Source organism: Metopolophium dirhodum, chromosome 8 (genome assembly GCF_019925205.1).
Source record: "Metopolophium dirhodum isolate CAU chromosome 8, ASM1992520v1, whole genome shotgun sequence".
Taxonomy (NCBI): Eukaryota; Metazoa; Arthropoda; class Insecta; order Hemiptera; family Aphididae; genus Metopolophium; species Metopolophium dirhodum.
Genome location: NC_083567.1, coordinates 14,440,979 through 14,462,832, shown reverse-complemented (window position 1 = coordinate 14,462,832; position 21,854 = coordinate 14,440,979). Strand labels below are relative to the sequence as shown.

The window sequence follows — 21,854 nt, the reverse complement described above, 5'->3', positions numbered from 1 at the left end:
AAATGAACATTTTTCTAAAAAAATTGTGTTATAGTTATAATTTTTATAAAATAAATTTTTTTAAATATTATGTACTTTTCTTTTATAACAATATGCAATTTTAATTCCTTCTTCAAAAACAAACATTTTTTTTTTTTTGAATGCTTTGATATACAAAAATTGAATTTTGAACAAGTTGTATAATATGAGTTATAAGTATTTAAAGTTTAGACGAATTATATTGTACATCATGTGGTATTCCAAAAAATGTTGGTCCACTACTACGATCATCTACACTTGAAATATACTTACTTATAACTATACTTGGATGAAAATTGAATTTTTTTTTTTCATTATTAAAAAAAGATTTTATTTACAATTTAAAAAGTTTAACAGGCATAATAAGTACCTAAGATTTATGACATATAATATTATAACTTAGAAAATAAATATTTATATTTAATGGCAAGCCATCAGCAGTGCCATCCAATTGAAACGTTTTAAATATTATTATTTTTAACTTTTTTTAATTAGTAGGTCTCTAGGCCAATGTCTTTTTAGTCTTCTAAGTGAGGTGGAGGATAATTTTTAATTAGTGGATTACTATGAGAATTTAAATTAGTATGACATTTAGAGACTTAGAATAATATAATTTGGATAATTATTTAAGGGTAGACATTTTTTGGTTTTTATGAAGATTTTCGTTCGTGAAATATCAAGGAGAGAATGTCATTTGTTGCAACCAGATAGATTGAAACGCCCAAAGCGTTTTATGGATTATTATAGACTGAAAAACTCTGAATAATATTCTGCTTCAGAATATAATATTAAACGTGTATATGTTGTCATTCAAAAGAGTGTAAATACCTTAAAAATAAAAACGATACAAAATAGAAAAAAATGAATAATTTTTTCCAAAAATGTTGTTTAATAACTACTTCAAATTATTTAAAAGAAATATTTTCAAAAACATTAGTTTTTCCTGAAATATTGAGTGTCTTACGTTAAATGGATCGCTCTGTATACATCATGTTATGTGGAAGCTGTGAATGCGTTTTATTAATTTTAATAATATGATTAAATTTTTATTTTTATCTTTATCGATGTCAAATAATAATATTCCAATCGACCCCCCCCCCCCAACTGAATAATCGTAAATACGTTTTACACCACCCAGGCTAATTTCTATAACGTAGTCGTGCGACGCACAGATAACGTGAATTTAAATAGCAATGCGCCGCCGACTTGCACCGCCCTCGCTACCATCGACATTAACGAAAGCGTATATTATTATATAGGGGTGGTTGAGTTTAAGCATAAATACTCTTTCTCCGTTTACCAAACTTTCGATCCATGTCTCTTTCTCTCTCTCTCTCTTTATTTCTTTCTCTTTCTCTTTCTCTCTATCTCTATCTCGCACCCTTCTCCTCAATGCAGCCTCTTTCCTGTCATGATTTTGCCTCCGTAAAATGACAACTATAATCCGTTGAAGGGGACAATATAATATGCTATATACTGGCCACAGGGCTGACAAAGAGGGTAGGTATGTAGACCACCCCAATGTAAACAATTTCCCAAACGATTCGTTTATATAATAATATTATCTCAAAAAGAAAGCAAAACCAAATAATTTATAACAGTTTTCCGTATAAAGTCAAATTTACAAATAACGTTTATTGCCGGCCTACGCAGGGCCACATAGTATACAAATTGATATTTAATCCGACCATTTAAAGCAGCCTATATAGGTAATATCGAAAACGCATAAATATTTCATACGAATATTGTCCGATGTTGTTTGACTAAACGTGTTTAGCAATTCGGCAAACTCTCGAAAAACATAAAGTTCACTATTAGTGAACAAACGCTTAATATAAACTTTAAAACATTTAATGTTTATTAGGCATCGTTCTGGAAAAAACACAAAAATGTAATTGATAGAAGATTTAGCTTAAGAGCATGATAACTTTAATTAATTTTTGAAAACAATCGATATAAAAAAAAATTGATCCACCACACCAATGCTTAACATATTAATATACCTGTAACCTGTGTGGCTGTTTTATACCATTGCGTTAATTATTAGTTATTCTAATAAAATAACGCAATTAAATATTCTTAATAAATGAAAAGTCTTAGCCCAACTAATATATTTTTATTCATATCATGTATAATCCGAAAACTAAATGCATGCAATATGCATATAAGTAATACTATTTATTGATTCAATAACAATTCATAATTATTTACTTTTAAGTAGTCTCGTAGTGATTGTACTACAATAAAATACTTAATAAAATTATAAGTTTATCCAGGAAATACAAAAAAATAAATATTATAATTTAATATTTACGACTTATAGTTAAATACCTACCAAAGATATTAATTATTAATTAAATATTTAAATAAAACTTAACAAAAACAATTTTGTTACCTATATGTGTATTATACGACGCAACGTATAATCTTCTAAATTTAAATTTAATTTAAATTACTGTTTATGGATCTAGAGTGTTATTTTAGTTTTAAATTAGATTTAAAGTTACTCTACTTCTACCACAAATATTCATTTCAGTCTTTTTTTGTTTTTATTTCAAAAAGTTTTTTAATATATTTTGAGACTGCTATAATATAATACACAAAGTATTACAAATTTCTAAATAAATTGAGATTAATAGAGTAGTTAAATAATCGTTACGTGACTTTGTGTTGAATAATAATATTGTACATTGACCAATTTATTTTTTTTTCAAATTACATGAGTTTTGTCTTGTATATAATTATATATTACAATCTAATTTATTAATAAAATACAAATTATTGGAATATAAATAAAACAAGTTTTATTATCAAGGGCGTATTTATAGGCACAGCCCAAAGCAGTCAGATCACGGGGATGGTAAGTTTTGGCTAGTACCGAATAAGCATTTTCAACAAAATGAACCTATACATTTTAAATCTTATTTACAATCTTCAGACAAAGACATTATATGCATTTCTCCTCGATATATAATAAATATTAATACGATTATGTTACGGATTTATATCCTAATATAGAGAGGGGAATTCAAACACATGTTTGTACAACAATTTCTAACTGTACAACTGAACGTTATTTTTCTTGAATCAAATGAATAATAAATTTCTTACGGTTGACTATAATAATGGATATCGAAAAATTCAATTGAATATTGAAGCTAGTATTATGTTGTCTACATTAAATTTTGGAGATTTAACTCATGCTGATGAAAAGTTAGAGAAACCTAATTATAATTTTTAATTAGGTACTTATTAACTAATTTGTAAATTACAAACATAAAATATTTTTTTTTAATATTTATCAGATATTAATATCTAGGTAGTAAAAAATTACTTACTTTTTATAAAGTTCAATTGAGTACATACAGTTAGTTAATGATGTTCAATTATTACAGATAATAATAAGTTATAACAGTATAACAGTTATAATAATAGATTTTATTTCGACATGTATTTTATAAACGTATATTTTTATTAGTACAAGTTTCACATGAGATGGGGTGAATGGGGTGGTGAATTGGCAAGTGCCTATAACATAAATGAGACTCGCTGTATATTATGTTATCAATAAATTGTATTTAAAGTTAATAATTTTTTTCATTGACATGATATGCTAAAAGTTAAAATCATTTCAAATATAATATTCCGTCAATAAACTTTAGTCTATTAGCCACATATTAACTTACGCATACTAGGTACGTTCATTAGATCCCTTTGTTCAAAACTCAAATTCCCTAAGCTAACAATTCCCAAAGCAATAACTAAACTTAGTTGTACATTTAAGTTGTTCTTCGTATAAGATTAGAAACAAAATATTTTTATCATAGAAGTCACAAATAGATTATCAATTTTTTTTAAAAATAAAATAGGTGTTTATTTATTGAACTCAATTTATGTAAATAAAATACACGTTATATTATTATGTACAAAGTTATGATTATAGGACATAGGAGCATAATATTCTAAACACATTTTCTTTATTCAAAAACAAATTTTAAGCACTTTTTAAATACAAAAAAAAATATATATTTATGTATTAATTCAAAATAACATTTAATACCAGTCAATTGTCATAAAAAAATAGCAATAATAATAAAAATAATAATTGATCTGCTACACTTGCAATTTACATCACGTATAACTACTGTTTTTGAATAAAGCATATATCGTGTATATACCTATGGTTGTCGAAAACGGGTTTAATAACACAACAATATTATAGCTGGAGCAGTACTTTATAGGTAGTTATGTATGCGCGTTTCGATTTTCACATAGGAAATGATAGCGTTTAAATAAACAGTAGTTCGATTCGCACGTGATTGGCAGCTGATGTTTATGTGGGTTTTTAAAATACAATTTTGGCCGAGTAGGACCTGTACAGATTTGTGACACGACACCCGTCGTCCAACATATTATACACAATAATATCTATATATATATATTATATATACTATATATAGCTACTGTATACACTTACACGGAAAACGCAGATTTCCGGTATACGACGAGTTACCGGATCGGCGGTCTACTCAAATCCATCGCGAAACCTCGCACAGACGCACATGGAAACTAAATTAATATTATCTTTAAAATTCTAAAAGGTTGGTGTGAAATGCGCGCGAATATCCGCGGCAGATATAGGCGCGCGAAGTCGTCTGCCCCGGGAACGCAGCCCCCGACAGAACTGCACCGCGGCGACGATGCGAACGGTACGATCCGCAATAAAAAATTTGGATTCGCGGCGATAATGATGATGGTAAATTTTTTTATGATCGATGGTTAATCATTATTACGAAATACACGACGGCGGTATAAAACAGCGGCCCGCGAGTCTCGGAAGTCCGCGAGGGTCTGCGTGCTGTCCTCGGTAAAAAATATTATGACGACGTCGTCGTCGTCGGCGGCGGCGGCGTCGGGTTGCGCGCGGTAGCGATACCGAAACGTTACTAACGCGCGCGGTCGTGGCGTAACCGTGGTGGTGGTAGCGGCGGCGGTGGTGGCGGTGACGACGACGACGATCCTTCTACGAGCGCGCCACGGCTGTTGCCGGCACACGGCGCGCGCGAGTTGCGTCGTTTATACGCGTGTGTTATACAGGGACCATGCGTGTGCACGGACCACCCCTCTCATATTGTTATATTTTTGCGTTTAGAAAACGTACGATGTAAGTGTGATTGTGTGTGTGTGTGTGTGTGTGAGTATAATATGACGTTTCGCAATGGTTGTTGGATGACAGAGGGGATGAGGGAGGGAGGAAGCAGTCGTCAATGCTCTTTCAATTAAAAATTCTAACATAAAAGGGAGCATGCTAAACGGTGTAATCCGAGCCCCTATTGTATGCATGCACTCAGTAGTATTTGTACGCACTCACACATATATAATATATATACCTAAGTATACACCACGGGGACGGCTAATAATATGTACACGCACATATATTCATACCACCCCACCACATCCAGCAAGCACATTTCGCCAAACGCACAATATTATAATATCAAAAGTATTTTTAAAAAAAAGTTCGAGGTTTAATGAGCCGCGCACTGCAACCGTCAACGAAAAAGTATGTACTTACGTCTTACATAAGGTTACGACGGTCTTCTCCGCTATAACTACTACTACAGAGTACCAATCAAAAACGGTATGTAACTGACCGGAGTCGATTTCGAGAGCATGCATAGGGTTGCAGTATAAGTGAGCGATACTAAAATAGACATTTGGAAAATTATACTCGCCTTGTAATTATTGAGCGCGATGCACAAGACAGCAGCCGATACTATCATAATAATACAATCAAATCAGAATCCGTTGGGGAGGGGGTTTAGGGTTCAGACCACCACCAATATTTTTTCTTAAAATATTATTGAGCTTATTTACGTTTTATAAAATGTATTAGCCAAAATAACCTATTTATACTCTAACCCTTCACCCCCCCCCCTCCCCACCTACAAAATAAAATGCCGGCTCCGGTTTTGAATAAAAAATATGACATTGCAACATAAAATATTGTGTATTACCTATGCATAATACTCATACAACTGCAGACGCTGGTAGGAGACTATACCGCGGTACCCGACCTGTATACCGATCGCGTTACAGGCATACCGAACGACTATCCGATTTTTAATTTCATGACTTTCGGGCTTCGTTGTATAAATTGAAATCGATTAAGCGAGGTGAATCCGAGAAAAATAAATCCACAGTTGAGGATCAAATATAATATTATGTTCTGACATAATTTGTTTTCCGAAGAAAAAAAGGCTCGGGAGACCAAGACCATATTATTTACAAATCTCTCTTTAAACGAAAACGAAAATGCAACGGAAATACCACCCCAACTGGGCGTAACGAGAAAACCCGTGGGTAATCGCATTCACGAGGATATTTGGAATGTATTTCGAGGGGTTCATGTATTTTTCAGTTTTAGAATAACAATACATAATATTATAGAGGATGATAATATTCAAGAAGTTAGTAAATTTGATCTTGATTATTTATTGAAAATGATTTAACAACGGTCTGTGACACTCTGTGTTCAAAATATGCAGTATTATAAATTATTATTCAATTACAGAAGAAATTTTCTACAAGATAGTAGGATAATTGGATTAATATAGAACATTAAAGGTTTATATCATTTAACAACTGCACAGTGGTTGAAACGTCAAAGTGGTTAAAAAGAAATGAATGCCTGTGCTACCCAGATACTATTTCTGATCCAATCTTAATTATTATTATTATTATTATTATATCACATTATCGCATCATTTTATTTGAATTAAGGCTATAAAAGTTTAAACTTGATAATACCTTTCAACAATACTTTGTGTTCATATATTTAATAATCTTCACAATCGCTAATATATTATATTGTTAATACTCGAGAACATCCCTCTTTTCATTCTTGTAACTTAATAAGTAGGTACCTAACTAATACCAAATTTTAGATTCTGAGGGAAACAAGATTAATGCGTATTATGTTTACTATGATGTGTGTGGTTTTGTTTTGTCTATGTCTGTCATCTGACGTCACGTTCTTTTGAAGTGCTAAAAATGCTTTGGTTTAAACTTAGAGGATGGTGGTTTCCGGTAGCAAATTAGATCTACTTGGTACTTTGGGTAAAAGTTAAAATTCACAGCACTCTTCTCAATTTTACTCAAATATATTTAGTAACGAAGACTGGTAGACTTTCTTCGCTCAGAATCGTCTTTCGTATGCAATGATTTATCATTGAATTCAAATTTAACACATCCGTTAAAATAATATTTATAGAGACTTTTTCAATGACGATAACTGTTGTTAAACTCGATAACTACTGTACAGCTGATCGGTTACCTACTTTTCCTCTTTTTTTTTGTCTAATGATGATTTCACATTTCTAGCCTAGATCAATAATATTTTTATATAACATTTATCTTGCATGAATGAGGACATTTTAATAAGAATTGAATTTTATGTTTAAACCCTATCTTCAGTAAAAAAAAAAATCTACTGAAAAACTATGACTTCCTGCTTGGTGCACTACCCTAAATCGACCAATTTGCTTTTATACCATTCTGTTGGGGAGCGGACAGAGCATTGTTCACGGCTTATTGATCGACCCGCGAGTATTTGCCCTGTTTCACACAAAACGCAATTACAATGGTCCTCTATACTGATTTTTGACCTAGGGGTCTTTGTTAGCTATAGTCATGTCCTGTCCAAAAAAAACGTATTTATACACCTACAGATGTCTGACCTGTACTTGAAGTAAGTTTATAAGTTAAAAAAAGTTCAGTAGAAAATATTAGTTACTGTATACTACTTATTATAGGTACCTATATGTGATAAAATGTATATTTTTGCATTAATTAAAAAAAAATGTATTACATACTACCTATTTTATATGAAAAAAATCGAATTTGTTTAACTATAATAATAAAATTAGTTCCTGTATGATATCGCCTACTGACAGGCGGCTGCCAATTACTTAGATAGCTGTTATATTACCGTTACGAAACTTTCAAATACAAGTTAATAAATAAATATATTGTTGTAAATAAAATAAATATTATTATAATTATTATTAGTATATAAATATAAATATTTATTATTATTATTGAAACATGATTACACGTAAATAATCACATAAAATATGATACTTATAAAAAGATTTTTTCATATCACAGAATTTATTTGTATTAACTTTGTGTTGTTTTTTTTTGTAAAAATTGAATGTCAGTATTAAAAACTGCAGGTAATAACTCATTACAATTCATTTTTAAAAATAAGTTATGTAATAACGGTTGTGAAATAGGTATACGCAATTGAAATTACACATACAATACAGTGACATGCCGACTATATACTAACACGATCATGATATAATAAGATACAATTTCAAATATTATAAAAAGTATTTACCCTTTTTCCATAAAAAAATCCCATACTAAGCAAACCTACACCTAAGATATCTAGATACGGGGTTTTATCGACTCCGCCGTTTTAATATCATTTCCGTCGGCTATCATTTCTGCCGGATTTTTGTTTATGTTGATTCCGCCGGTTATTTATTCATGTTGATTCCGCCAACTGTTTATTAAACAATAACCGACGTATCAAAGTATACAGAATTTTTTTTTTTTTTAATTAACAGTTTAGGTTATAGGACACACATAGTTTGCCATAATAGTATAGAGTAAGTTTTATTTAAATAAAAACATTTCAAAGAACAATTCAAACATTGTCGTCCATGACGGATTGACGCGGCCCGCATTAATACAATGTACAAGCACTATAATAGCGGCCTGTCTATCTTATCTCCAACCATCACTATCACACTCCATCACACTCCGACCGATCCGGTCACGGCAAGGCGGGACGGGGGACTGTGTCGCGTAAGACGTACAACAGGTAGGTGGAAAAGGCCGGTCGTAATTCGAGAATCGATCATCGGACCGTCGGCCGATAGCATATTATCGTCCGACCTTAAACTCATCGCCCGAGCGGCATTGTTATTTGGTCGTAATATTATAAATTATAATACATAATTTGTGACATTCATAAAGTGTTTGTGTTGTGTTTTTTCATCACCTCAATCCTAACAGTAGACACTTCGACCGGACCACGAACAGCCTTGATTCAACCATCGGGTCCGCGTCAGGATAATATTTATTAAATAAATAATAAAATAATACAACTCAAATACCTAGTGATTACTATTTTTAAAAAATGAAGTTGATTGAATGAGTTATTTAATATAATATGAAAAATAATTAAAATATATAGGTATTGTATATGCCGTATGGTGTGGTAAAAAAAAATTTCGAGTAACAAAAATATATGATGTGATCAATTTTTAAAATAGTGGTTTGAATAGCCAGTTTTATATTTTTTTTGATTTTTTATTTATATAATCGTCAAAAATGTTTGTTATATATATTTTTTTTTTCGTAATTTTTGATTTTGCTAATTTTATTATTGTTTAGCCCTCTTATTATTATATAAGAATCAGTTTATATTTTTAAATTTTGTTACGAGTTAACTACAAAATACAGTAAGTTATAGTTAAGTTAAAGGTGATATAATAAACAAGTAGGACAAGTAGGTACCTATCTATTAATTTACAACTAATAATCTCCAAAATATATTTTACACAATATTATCTTATTATCTTTCAATACAATGTTACATTTTCTATGAGACAGAAATTAACGAATGCAGAATGATAATATTATATGTTAACTTAGAACGTTATTACAATTAGGTACTTTTTATCTTTAAAAACCTTATTATATGAGTATTAGAACTTAGAAGTCCCAAACACTTCGTCCACAGAAAACCCACAGTGGTTTGGCTAATACCAGCGTTTGCCAACATTATAATAATTTATGAAATGTAATCTTTTAGAAAATTTTTGTGACAGTCAATATAGGTATAGTTTCCGCGTCTTGTAAGAATGATTCTTGTAATCAGTGTAAGAAATTATAGTAAGTTTCTCTGTGAACAAAAATAAAACAATAAAAAAACACACAAACGGTAAATTATCATGTATTGGACAATGACACCAAAATCAATATGAATTACTTCAGGTAGGTAATAAAATGGTTTAATAGTTCCTTTGTACTAACATATAATTAAATTTTCGAAATGATAGACATTGATAGACATTCTTATTCCATAAGTTTATCTATAATGTATAATAGCGAAAAATAATGCTCACTGTTAATTAGGTTGAAACTATATTAAACTATATTAAGTTATCTACAATTAATACTCATCAAGTATGTGATTTCAAAATAATGTTTTTGATTCGATAGCACAATACAGTTTGTTTTAAATTTAATATCACAACATAAAATAATGTTTTTACATGATCTGGTACTATTTAACTGTTCTAGACTTCTAGTACAATGTTATCATGATTATTATATTCAACATAGCTTACCTTTTTTAGTTATCTGTTATATTGATGAAGTGGAAGAAAGTTTAATTTTCATTAATCTTTATTTAGTATAATACTGTCCGTGTTGAATTGAAAATATATTGTCAACATTCTTGGAACGTATTCATATGAAATTGCCAAGTTACAATCATTCTAGAATATTCCCAGAGTGGCATTGTATTGTACAACTTCATTACTTCAAAATATTAGATATTTTGGAACATATTAGTAGGTAATTCGTTTAAGCTGACTGCAAATTTTCAACCACTTTGTACAACCCAGTCACGACGCAGGAAAAGTTTACAAACTACGATTCCTCTAAACGAACCGTTTACAACGGCTGGCCAGCGTTAATTAGCCGGAAACCACAATTGATTAATGCTTACACTATGTTAGGCGATCCTCACAAGAACTTAAGGGTTGTTAGGTGATTATAATTATTATTACATCGTAACCTCTAAAGTCACCTGCCAAAAACTACCGCTGTTTTGAATATTAAAGGATATTATCCTATTGAACAGTGAAAACACGTCATAATATTTTGACTCCTGTTCCACTGCAAATAATCTTCAAAAAGCATTTTACCAAATAAAAATCAAAGTTTAAAATATAATAAATTTACTAATGGAAAATTATTCTGTTATGTAGTATTGATTTTGCACAAAAAATATTCTTTACTAAATTATATTCCTAATTAAAAATGCAGTTTTCGGGATCTTTGATTTACGCATATTATATGAACATTTTCAATAAACGTCACAACAGTTTTATTAAAACTGTTAAACTATTATCTATGTTAGATTAAAACACAAGCTAATCATAACATTATAATTTTATAAATTTAAATGTTCGAAATTAGCTTTTATGTATATTGAACTAATACAATTGTTTGTTTCGATGTTTGTTATAAGATACAGTGATTGCAATTTTATACTATACATAATATATTGCTTGTTGTAGGAGTTTACTCTTTGTAATTCAGAGTTTAATATTACATAGATATAAAAGAATTGTAATTTTGTATGTTTTATTGTAAATAAATATTACATTAATTGGCTACAATTAATATCAAGAAAAATTGAATACAATATAATATTCATGCGGTAAGTTTTTAAGTAGGAAATAAGGAATTAATTGATAACAATATTTATTTACACAGTACAGTGTCCACATAACAACGTCATACATTTAACCTACTACATTTAATAAGGAAATTATTTTCCAAACCGTTAATAGGTAGGTACTTAATTCAATATATAACCATAGGTTTTCAAATAAGATACAAAGATTTACGAAGAATGAAAAATAGAGTTGCTCCGCTGAAAATTTCTACCCATCCCTGTCTATAGTCTCACAATATATTGTCACCTGAATCAACAAACCGACGATCCTTTTTCCCTCGTCACCAACGTTTCACGACGAAGAGCTCATCAGGGAATCGATAAGAAAAAAAATACCAACCTTTGATATTAATGGAAGAACTATAAATATCTAAATCTCGACTGTATTGAGATTGATTAATTCATCACCTGTAAATTTCCACGAAAGATCATACAAATATCAATAGGCATTAGGAACGATATTAATATGAAACTTAATAAATTATAAACAAAGTGATTTTTAAATAGGTACACTTTAAGACTATATTTTTGAATACTTGAGATTTTTTGTACCACTAAAAGATGGTCCTGTACCAATACAGACTTCTGTTTTTCAATATAGGAACCCTCCATTTTCACTTTTAATTATTCAGCAGATATTTTTTTCTGCAGAGAATTTCGATGTATCTAGATAAAAATTCGAACGAGTAGTTTTTGAGTTGTATAACTTTGTGTACTAAAGAATAAAGATAATATGTCTATGATAATAGGTTAAGTCGATTTATTATGGGGAGTTAGATAATATTTGAAAATGTTAGTTATTACCGTTAATCTATCAACATAAATATTATGTAAAAACGGTCCAAGTATATTAAATACTAAATATAATATTGCATTATATAATTTATGCTTAAAAAATCATCTTGTACGTAAATACTATATAAGATGTAGAATACTACTCGTCTACGTATTCAGTAATTAGTAGGGCTTTGTGAAATATATTTCATAGATTCTATGGTTTAAAATATTATATTGTATCATATTAAATTGTTATCAATTAAAGTAAGCATAATATATTATACATAATATATATTTTTTTAATACTACCGTTATTAAACATGTAACGTCGGGTATTATACCGTTGTTCGAAGTAATACAAAAATTGTAAATACCTTACAAAACCTGGCATCGTTGTGTGCTAGTGTTGGCTAGTTGCCCTTATCCCATTGAAAATTATCTTTATATTGTACAAACTCTAAAAACCTACCTATACAAATTGCATTACATTTTATTAAGATATTCAATGCCAAGTAAAAATAATTTGAACATAATTTCAGAAAATACCTTACTGATCCAATAGAATATTAAAACAAATCCTGAAAAAATTTAACGTATTCAATTTAATTCGAATATACCAAATAAAAAAATACTGTACATTTTACATTTTAATAGCGTGCACCCTCGAGATCACAAATTGCGTATGAAGTGACCACCGTAATGATAACCTGAAGAATAAATGTTATTATGATTTATCAAATCTCATGTTTTGCTAAATCTTATTACTATTTACTGAAAGTATTACAAATAGTGGTTGCAACTAAAATGATAATATATCGATGCAATTATTCGTTCCGTTATTTTAAACGTATGTATATTTAAACATACATTACGTAATAGTATAGTGATACACTATATTATTATATTCCCTGGAATGAGAATATTTCTTCCCGAAATCGTTCCTGTGAATTTCTGGGAGTTCCAACATGTGCAACACAATAGTATATGTTATATAATATATGCCATATATTTGTCTTATATAATAAGACCAAAAATAAAATAGTGTTATAAGCTAAAATCAAGCCAACAAAACAATATATTCAAATGATCAGAACACTACAACTTCTAAAAACAGTACAATAAACTAAGGATACAACTCTACGAGCATAAATCTTAGACTGGAAGTTAAACCACAGACTATTTAAGCACATTCAACTCATCTCGAGTACCAATAGAAATAACAGACCCAACTAAAACCTAATTACAACTTTTATATACTATGCGACACTTTATCATTCCACAAATTCATCAAGTAATGAAAATAAAGCCATCTATAATTAATACGAATTTTATAAAGACAAAATGTTTTTTTTTCATTTATGCTGGTTGAACTGTCAATAAAATTACACAATCGTGTATATTCAATAATCAGGTACATAATAAATGGAATGGTAAAACTTCCGTACCAATGATAGAATGCAAAGAATTTAACAAACCGGAAAATGGTAACAACAAAATCCTACATAATAAATCTGTGAAATCGGCGTAGGTTTTAATCTGGGCTGTACAATTTGCTAATTATTGTTGGTCGTAGCTCAACATTGAAAACAGACAGATACTTATTTGTATGAGTAATTCATTCAATTGGAACAGTTATTGAAAACTACACTCGACTTTTACAACATATGCAATAAGTATGTTTATATTTCATGTTATACATTTGTATATAGGTAATAGTTTTTAAAGCAAAGACACTATATTAATTATATATTGGCCTCGTAAATGTAAGTAAATTATTTTTAGTGGACCTGATACTTGTACTTGAATCTACGGAATATTATTCAAATACGATTAATCATTAACTATTTTATAAAATTTACCAATATAGTTTATATATTTAAAGATGATGATACCACATACCACAGTCCACAACTTACAGATAGAAGAAGCTCTACAACCAGACCTACTAACAAATTATATCATCAACTTTTTAAATGAAAAAAAATATGATTCAATTTAATTTAAGTTAAGCATATAATATTGTAAATAATAGAATACAGCTGTGAGTAGATCGGAGTTTTAAACTTCTAAAGATGTTATTTAAATCAATACAATTTTTTTTATACATTTCTTCTTTATTATAATTTAATATATAATTATTATTTTTTAAATGTTTTTTAATATATATTATGTTTTTCGGTAAAAAAAATCTAGTCTAACGCGTAAATCTAAGATTTAAAAATAATAATATTATTTTAATTATATTAGATTATATTTTTATATGATAGAAACATTTTTTTTTTTTAATAAATGGATAAGGCAACTCTTTGAACCTACTTTACATGTTAATGAAGTAAATACAGTAAATAACATAAATTATAAAAATATATTTATGGTGATTATTTAAATAAGATACGTCGCATTTACAATTTTACTGGGTTGGTGCATAATTGTTAAATAAAATATCAATAATTTATTAAAGCCATTAATAAATTATATGTGCAATAATAAAACTCGTACAATAAATGTACAATAGTCAATAATCTACAACTTAATTCTTAATAAACCAATAGGTTTATCAGTTTCCGATCAACAATAAAACTTTATTTTGTCCACGGCCCAACAAAACGTCATTATCTGTTATGCAGTCTTTGGTAAAAAGAATCCTTTTTCTTTTGGTTTGTTTATTTTAGAAAATTATTATTCAGGGTGGCTCCATGCCAATATCCATACAGCTTTTTCTTCTTTACATTTACCCTCTTCACTGCTTCCTGCGGTATTGTTTTATTGGAGTCTTAATAATGAAAATTGTCTTGACGTTCTTTTATTCTTATTCTTTCTTGTATTATATTATTGTTATGGGTATATAGCCTCTTTTAAGATTGTATCTGCTTCGCGTTATTCTTATTTAAACCGTATAAATATATATATATGTTATTATTATTATTATTTTGTACAGTATAAAAACAAATATACACCATATTGTTTGTCGAACAGTTTTATCTAGCCATCTGACGACGTATTTCTGCTGTAGTATTATGCATGCTCCGGAATTGGACCGAGGGGAATGACGAATGAACTTGATAAATGGTTCGAAACAGATCTAATAAGACTGCCACCCATACCTCTTCGGCGCGCAACCAGCTGCTTATAAACCTCTCCCCGTCCAAGGTAATTGTGTACTCAGACGAAAAACAAAACTTCATTCATTTTAAACAAATTTCCATTTCAAATACCTACCGTTATTCCAACATTTATCAAATTGCTATACAAATAAACGCAAGACAACATAATTTAATTAAATAAAAAAAAAAAAAACAAAAACGTGCTCATCCAATTTTAATTACCTTTCTACGTTCAAAATAAAATACTTGATAGAAGAGGTGTACCGTGTACATTAAAGTACAAGAAAACTAGAAATGCCTTATTATTGGAATACATTAGCTTTTAGCATAGCCTATAGAAATAGCTTATATTGTTTTAGATTCTGCAGGCTCGTTTTACAATGAGGTGTGTTTTTGTGTGTGTCTCTTCGAATTTTGGATATGAACTAATTGATACTTTATTGGGTAACAAATAGAAAATTTCCAGTATTTTTCTCACAGCAATTGGGAGAAAACAAAACAACATCAGAAATATTTAAGTAACACAAGATTTTGACAAAAATAGTTTAAAATTTTTCTTTGTACATAGACAATTTTGGAAAAATGTATTCAACTTACCAAATTAATAAAATAATAATAATAGAAATAGAATAGGTATAACTTGAACTATCCTTAGAAATAGTTGTTTATCTATCCATCTCCTTAACTCAGAACTGTAATTTTGTAAATAATAATTTATCATTTAATTAAAATTTAACACATCCATTAAGATGATTACTTAATGACGAGATGTATTTACATTCTATATGAGTTTTCTGATTTTTATGTCATATTAATTTAAAATACAATTTTTTCAATAAACATATTTAAATATTTACTATGCATATATAATATAAACGAAAAGCCGTAAACTTATAGATCAGGTTCTATACGTATTTCAGATCATGCAATTCTGGATCAGATGGACTGTAAATGTACTAAATGCTGTGCCAATAAGTGCCAACGTACTGAATGACCCGTCATACTTGATCCTAAAGTTCTAAACTAAAACGAGTAAGATGTGAAAATGTTGAAAAAAATATGATAGACTGTAAATACACGTCTTGTACATATTCTTAAAAACCGTTTATATATTAAATTTTGACCTGTGGTTTTTTTCCGAGGAATTGAAATTGTCAGCAGTGCTGGTAATTGACTTCTCTACTGCAGTCACCGTGAATCGTAACTCTGTTGTCTAACTTCACTACACCGTGGTGACACATCAAAAGTCAATGTTATAAAAACTAACAATTTAGTTATGCCCTAATAAAGCACTTATTTGCAGTTACTTTTTAAGGTCACAAAATACATTAAAAACAAATATCACCATAAAATATAAATCCGATTCACTCCAAAGAACCCTCAATGTCCAATCTAATTATCGTTGATACTATTTTAAATCAGTTAAGCACATTAAAATACAAATAGAATCACCAAGAAGCAATTTATTTTATAGCCTATAGGTAGCTCTGCAAATAGTTCAATTAATAGACATAATAAAATATAGGTACATGAAATATCAATGTTAAGATTGTAAACAAATGTGTATTTTCTACAATTTAAAATTGAAAAAAAAAATCATAAAATGTATGATCTATTTAATAATTGATTTAAAATCACAAAGAATTAAAATTGTATTCACATTCAATAAATAAAACCACGATAATTGGAAAATTTTATAAAAAAAATAAAAAAAATACTGGAACAGTAGGACCTATTACACGAGCAGAAACTATATTATAATAATATATAACATGATGACTAGGGCTCGGATTTTGTAGCAAAATAAATCCTTAAAAACCCATTTTAAGTGACCAAAAAAATCAAAAAAAGCATTTATTAATTTAATTCAAAAAAAAACAAAATTTAAATTACACTTAAAATTAAATAATAAAAAAGGAATTTACGACCATATATTTAGTCGAGTTACTTTCATTAAAACTCATTCTATTGGGTGCTAATATATTTTTGTACATAGAAAAAGACCTTTCCCCGCGTCAACCTATGTAATCGGTACATATTTCATATAAACTAAATCATTTGAATCATACTGTTCCATATTTACGTTTAGCGCAGTGCCATTATGAATACTATTGACTTTTTGAAGTTCTGCCCATCCATTATTCTTTGAAAAAATACACAATTGCACTTTTCTAAAATCAATTTAGATACGTCACCATTAGCTTCCTCTAACTTTTGTTTTGCTTCTAACACAATACCTATACTTTTTGCCAAGATTTCGCCTAAAAAAAATTAATATATAAATACAGCAAATACTTGAAACAAAAATAAAAAATACCTCTTTTTTCTAATTGAGTAATTGCATGTGGTATAAATCCAAAATTTGTTGTAATATAGACGAGATTTGAATGTAGAGATTGATCTTTTATAAGCTCTTTTACAACATTCACACACTGGGCATTCTCGCTGAATTCTTCAACTACACTTTTTATTTCATTTAAAAATGTCCAATAATATTCGACATTTTTCATTTAAAATAGCGATCCGTTTTGGACATTTCAGTAATGTTTTTTTCATCTTGGCAATCAGACGATCGACTTTTGGTAATTGTGCACGCACTTCTTCACACACATTATAGAGGGCATGAGCTAAGCATGTCACATGCAAAGCTTTTGGATACAGTGTTTGAATACAGCGGCCAGCTTTTCTTTATATACGGCGCGGCGTCCGAAACAAATAATAAAATGTCCTCATGATTAACATTATTTGGCCATAAAATATGCATAGATTTGTCAAATATTTGAAAAATAGTACTATGGTTCACTTTGTCTAAATATTCTGTGTGAATAAGATAGGTTTTACCAACATCTTGTGGTTTCAAAATACCAATAATGACATTACGTCGTACACTGCTGTCAATTGTTTCATCTATGCAAACCCATATTTTTTGGCCGTTCACAGCATCGCGTATTTTAGCTATCGTATTAGTGTAGCAAGAATCGAATCGAAGTATTCTTTTCGTAAAGTTGATTCATTTGGAATAGTTTTATTGCAATATTTTGAAAGAAATGACCGAAAATATTCATTATTTAATTTGTTTAGGGGGGTATTCGCCGCTACAAGTGCGGAACATAGGTCAGCATTAAAATCAGACTTACGGAATCGTTGAATGAATGGCTGAACTGCATTATGTTTTGCAGCTTCAAGTTTTTTCAATGCTTCTTTGTGTTTTTCCCTGCCAATATGTTGTTGAACGTTATATTTTTTATCCGAATTTATTTTGACTTCACACAATTTACAAAATATAATATTTCCGTCAGTCATAAGCACATTTTTACTGAATTCTCTTACGATTTTTCTTAATTTTAAATTTAAATTTTAAACTTTTGGCATTTTGACGATGAGAGAAATTATTTAGAACAGTATACGTCTATACCTCACTGATTGTCGATTGATATTTACCGGCCAACTAAAGTATTAGAACGTGCTATAAAACGCAGGTATAATTCAGATAATTTTCCCTTTCTTTGAGTCGTAAATACAACTACTTGTCAGTCATATATTTATTACTGGTTTTTTCACTGGTTTTATAATTTCTGGTAATAATAATATAGTCCAAGACGTATAATATACATAGAAATAAGCTAAGTTTTCAAGAAAAATATGTAAAATTCAAGAAAAAAATAACCAAATAGGGGAAAAAGCAATAAAAAGCAGGTTTTGTGGGAAAAAGCAAAAAAAATTACTTCATTAAAATAAGAACGATTTAAAACGTATTTATACATAAGAATTATCTTTCTATCACACTCCCCTCAAAAGAAGTATTTGCTACGAAATCCGAGCCCTAATAATTCTTTGAGCCCTAAGTCAAATTATTAGCAGGTAAATTCGTAATTCGTAACTCGTAAATACATAAAATACTAAATATTACAGGCATTGCAGCCATTTGTATAGTGGTTTTAATACGCCGATAACTAATAAACTACTACTTTCTATGATCAACTGTAAAGTCCCTTCCGCATAAATGTCCATCACACGTATTCAATATGAATTTTCTACACCTAAAATATACAAGACCAACTATTTTGAGAACTAGCCAATAATTAAATTGATGCGTATGATAAAAAGTGATCCATCATCTTTTTATTACATGTATTTTTTGTGATGCATAATATTATAGTTAATTATTAAATTAGTACTTATGATCATATTTCCATGTGATTGGGTTTAGCCTGTACTATTATTTAAAATAAAATAAAGAAGTTCACCGTAATTCCTGTTATAATTATCAAGATTATTCTTAATTAAATTAAAAAAATTAATTCACAAAAAAAACAATACTAACTAAATTAAAACACCAGAACCCAACAACTACAAATACCAAAAACAACAAATATCAGGTCTCATTTAATACATAAGGACCTGTAATAGGCGATATTTAATAATTTAGCTATGTACTTTATTTACAATATATAACGTATAATTATCTGATATTGTAACACTAAAACTTCAACGTATTACAGTCCCGGTCTGCAGGTTAGTTTAGGTGTACCCCAACTGTATTGTCTACTGTCTAGTCACAGAGAAATTGATAAGTATTATAATAGTATTAAAACGATTCGCCAGCTGCAAGCTTAATAAAAATTGAAGGCAGAGGGTTCACAATAAATCCTGCGTAAAGCGTTGAGACTCTATGAAATAATTCAATTAACGATCGAGTTTGCAACGTCTTTTCCCTCTAAAGCTAAATCGGATCATGTTCCCTTTTGACAGGGAACTAGGGGATGGGCCTGATTTAATTTATATGCTATTAGTATTTGATAACGGACTATGTCATAAAAAAAATGTATATTATTATATACCCAACATTCAAAACAACTATCTACATGCATATCAAATATAACATGTAGGTAATTACCTACCTACCTATTTAGTTAACTATGATATTATATTATATTATAGAATAGGAATCGTGTAAAACGTTATTGATTTCATTATTTTTTTTTTTTTGATAAGAACAAACAGAACTTATTTTTAATATTAGTATAATAATAATAGGTACCTACTGAATTGTATAATACTATGAATAATATTATCGAGTAATAAAGCAGACAACTTGTTAAAATAAAAGTTAGATAGTTTTTATAAAATACGAGTATATACTTGAATCTTTTTAAGTAAAATAACTAATATGGATGGAAAACACGACGAATTCCTTTTTCGACAATAATTGTGTATTTATTAATATTGAATACTTTAAAATTTACTTTTTATTCAATGAAGAAGAAACCGTGTTTAAAATCTACAGTATAAATAACAATAAGACAATTTTATAAGTATACGTTTCTATATTATAGATATAGGTATACAAATGAATAAAAGATGTCCCAATTCGGCAATGTGCATAATAATGCAATTAGTGATATCAGGATTTAAGTACCTAAGTAACAAAAACATAAATTATAATTAATTTAATTTAATAAACTCGTATTATCTAACTAAATTATAATAATACATTTTATAATAATTTAGTAATTTATAAATATAATTATAATTAATGAAAAAAAAAACAGTTGAAACCATTTAAATACTACCGTAAAATTTTAATTTTTCGGAGTGGTAAAATAAATACGCACAATACTTTTTATGTCGTGAAAAAAAATGATTTGTATTGTACCTCAACGTTTTAATATTATATTATTGTACACACAAACATTATAAACTGAAAACTCATTTGGTTAATGTTAAGAAGACTGAACATTTTCATCTCGTTTTACATTTTATAAAAATTAACTTAGAATACTCACGGAACCAGAACAATGTCTAAAATTTTTGAAAGACTGACAAATAACTTAATTACTTAACTATCTGTTAAATAGTATTGTGTCAAATAATAATATATTATGGTAGATAAATTTATTTTATATAATATTATTAATAAAATTAATCATACATTTATTTTTTTCTTATTTAAATGTTAAGGCTTCGACGTCTAGAGTTATCATCTTACTTTAAAATTCTCTACAAATTCTGTGCGAATATACCCGTATATTCACATAATAGGTTCTTGTGCTTATTTTTTGACTAGTTATATAAATAGCTATATTATTATTATTTTCTATTATAACATACGTGGACATAATGTATTATAATATGGAAAGCGAGAAAGATACAGTAGTTCTATTCTACTACAAGAATAAATATATTGATAATAAATTACTAATTTATGGTGACATTTAATGACATTTCTCATTTGTTCCGGACTTCCGGTTTAGTAAAATGGGTATACCTAATGTATAGTATAGTATACGAGTATGAATCCCTTATACTCGTATATATTTATATATAAATACACATTATCCGTAAATGTTTTTAGTTATAGGTAGAACTGATAAGAAACTTCATGATGGTCCATACTCCAGAAGTTTCTG

At 28.8% G+C, this 21,854-nt stretch overlaps 1 protein-coding gene across 1 annotated transcript in view; it reads right to left on the bottom strand.

Annotated features, from left to right (window-relative positions):
* The window catches only part of LOC132951127 (protein O-mannosyl-transferase TMTC2-like), a 322,298-nt gene extending 317,291 nt beyond the window's left edge, over positions 1-5,007 (bottom strand). The window contains exon 1 of the mRNA XM_061022843.1: positions 4,496-5,007. The gene's annotated coding sequence lies outside the window, so the exon portion shown is untranslated. The remainder of the gene's footprint in view (positions 1-4,495) is intronic.
* Positions 5,008-21,854: the final 16,847 nt, after the last annotated feature.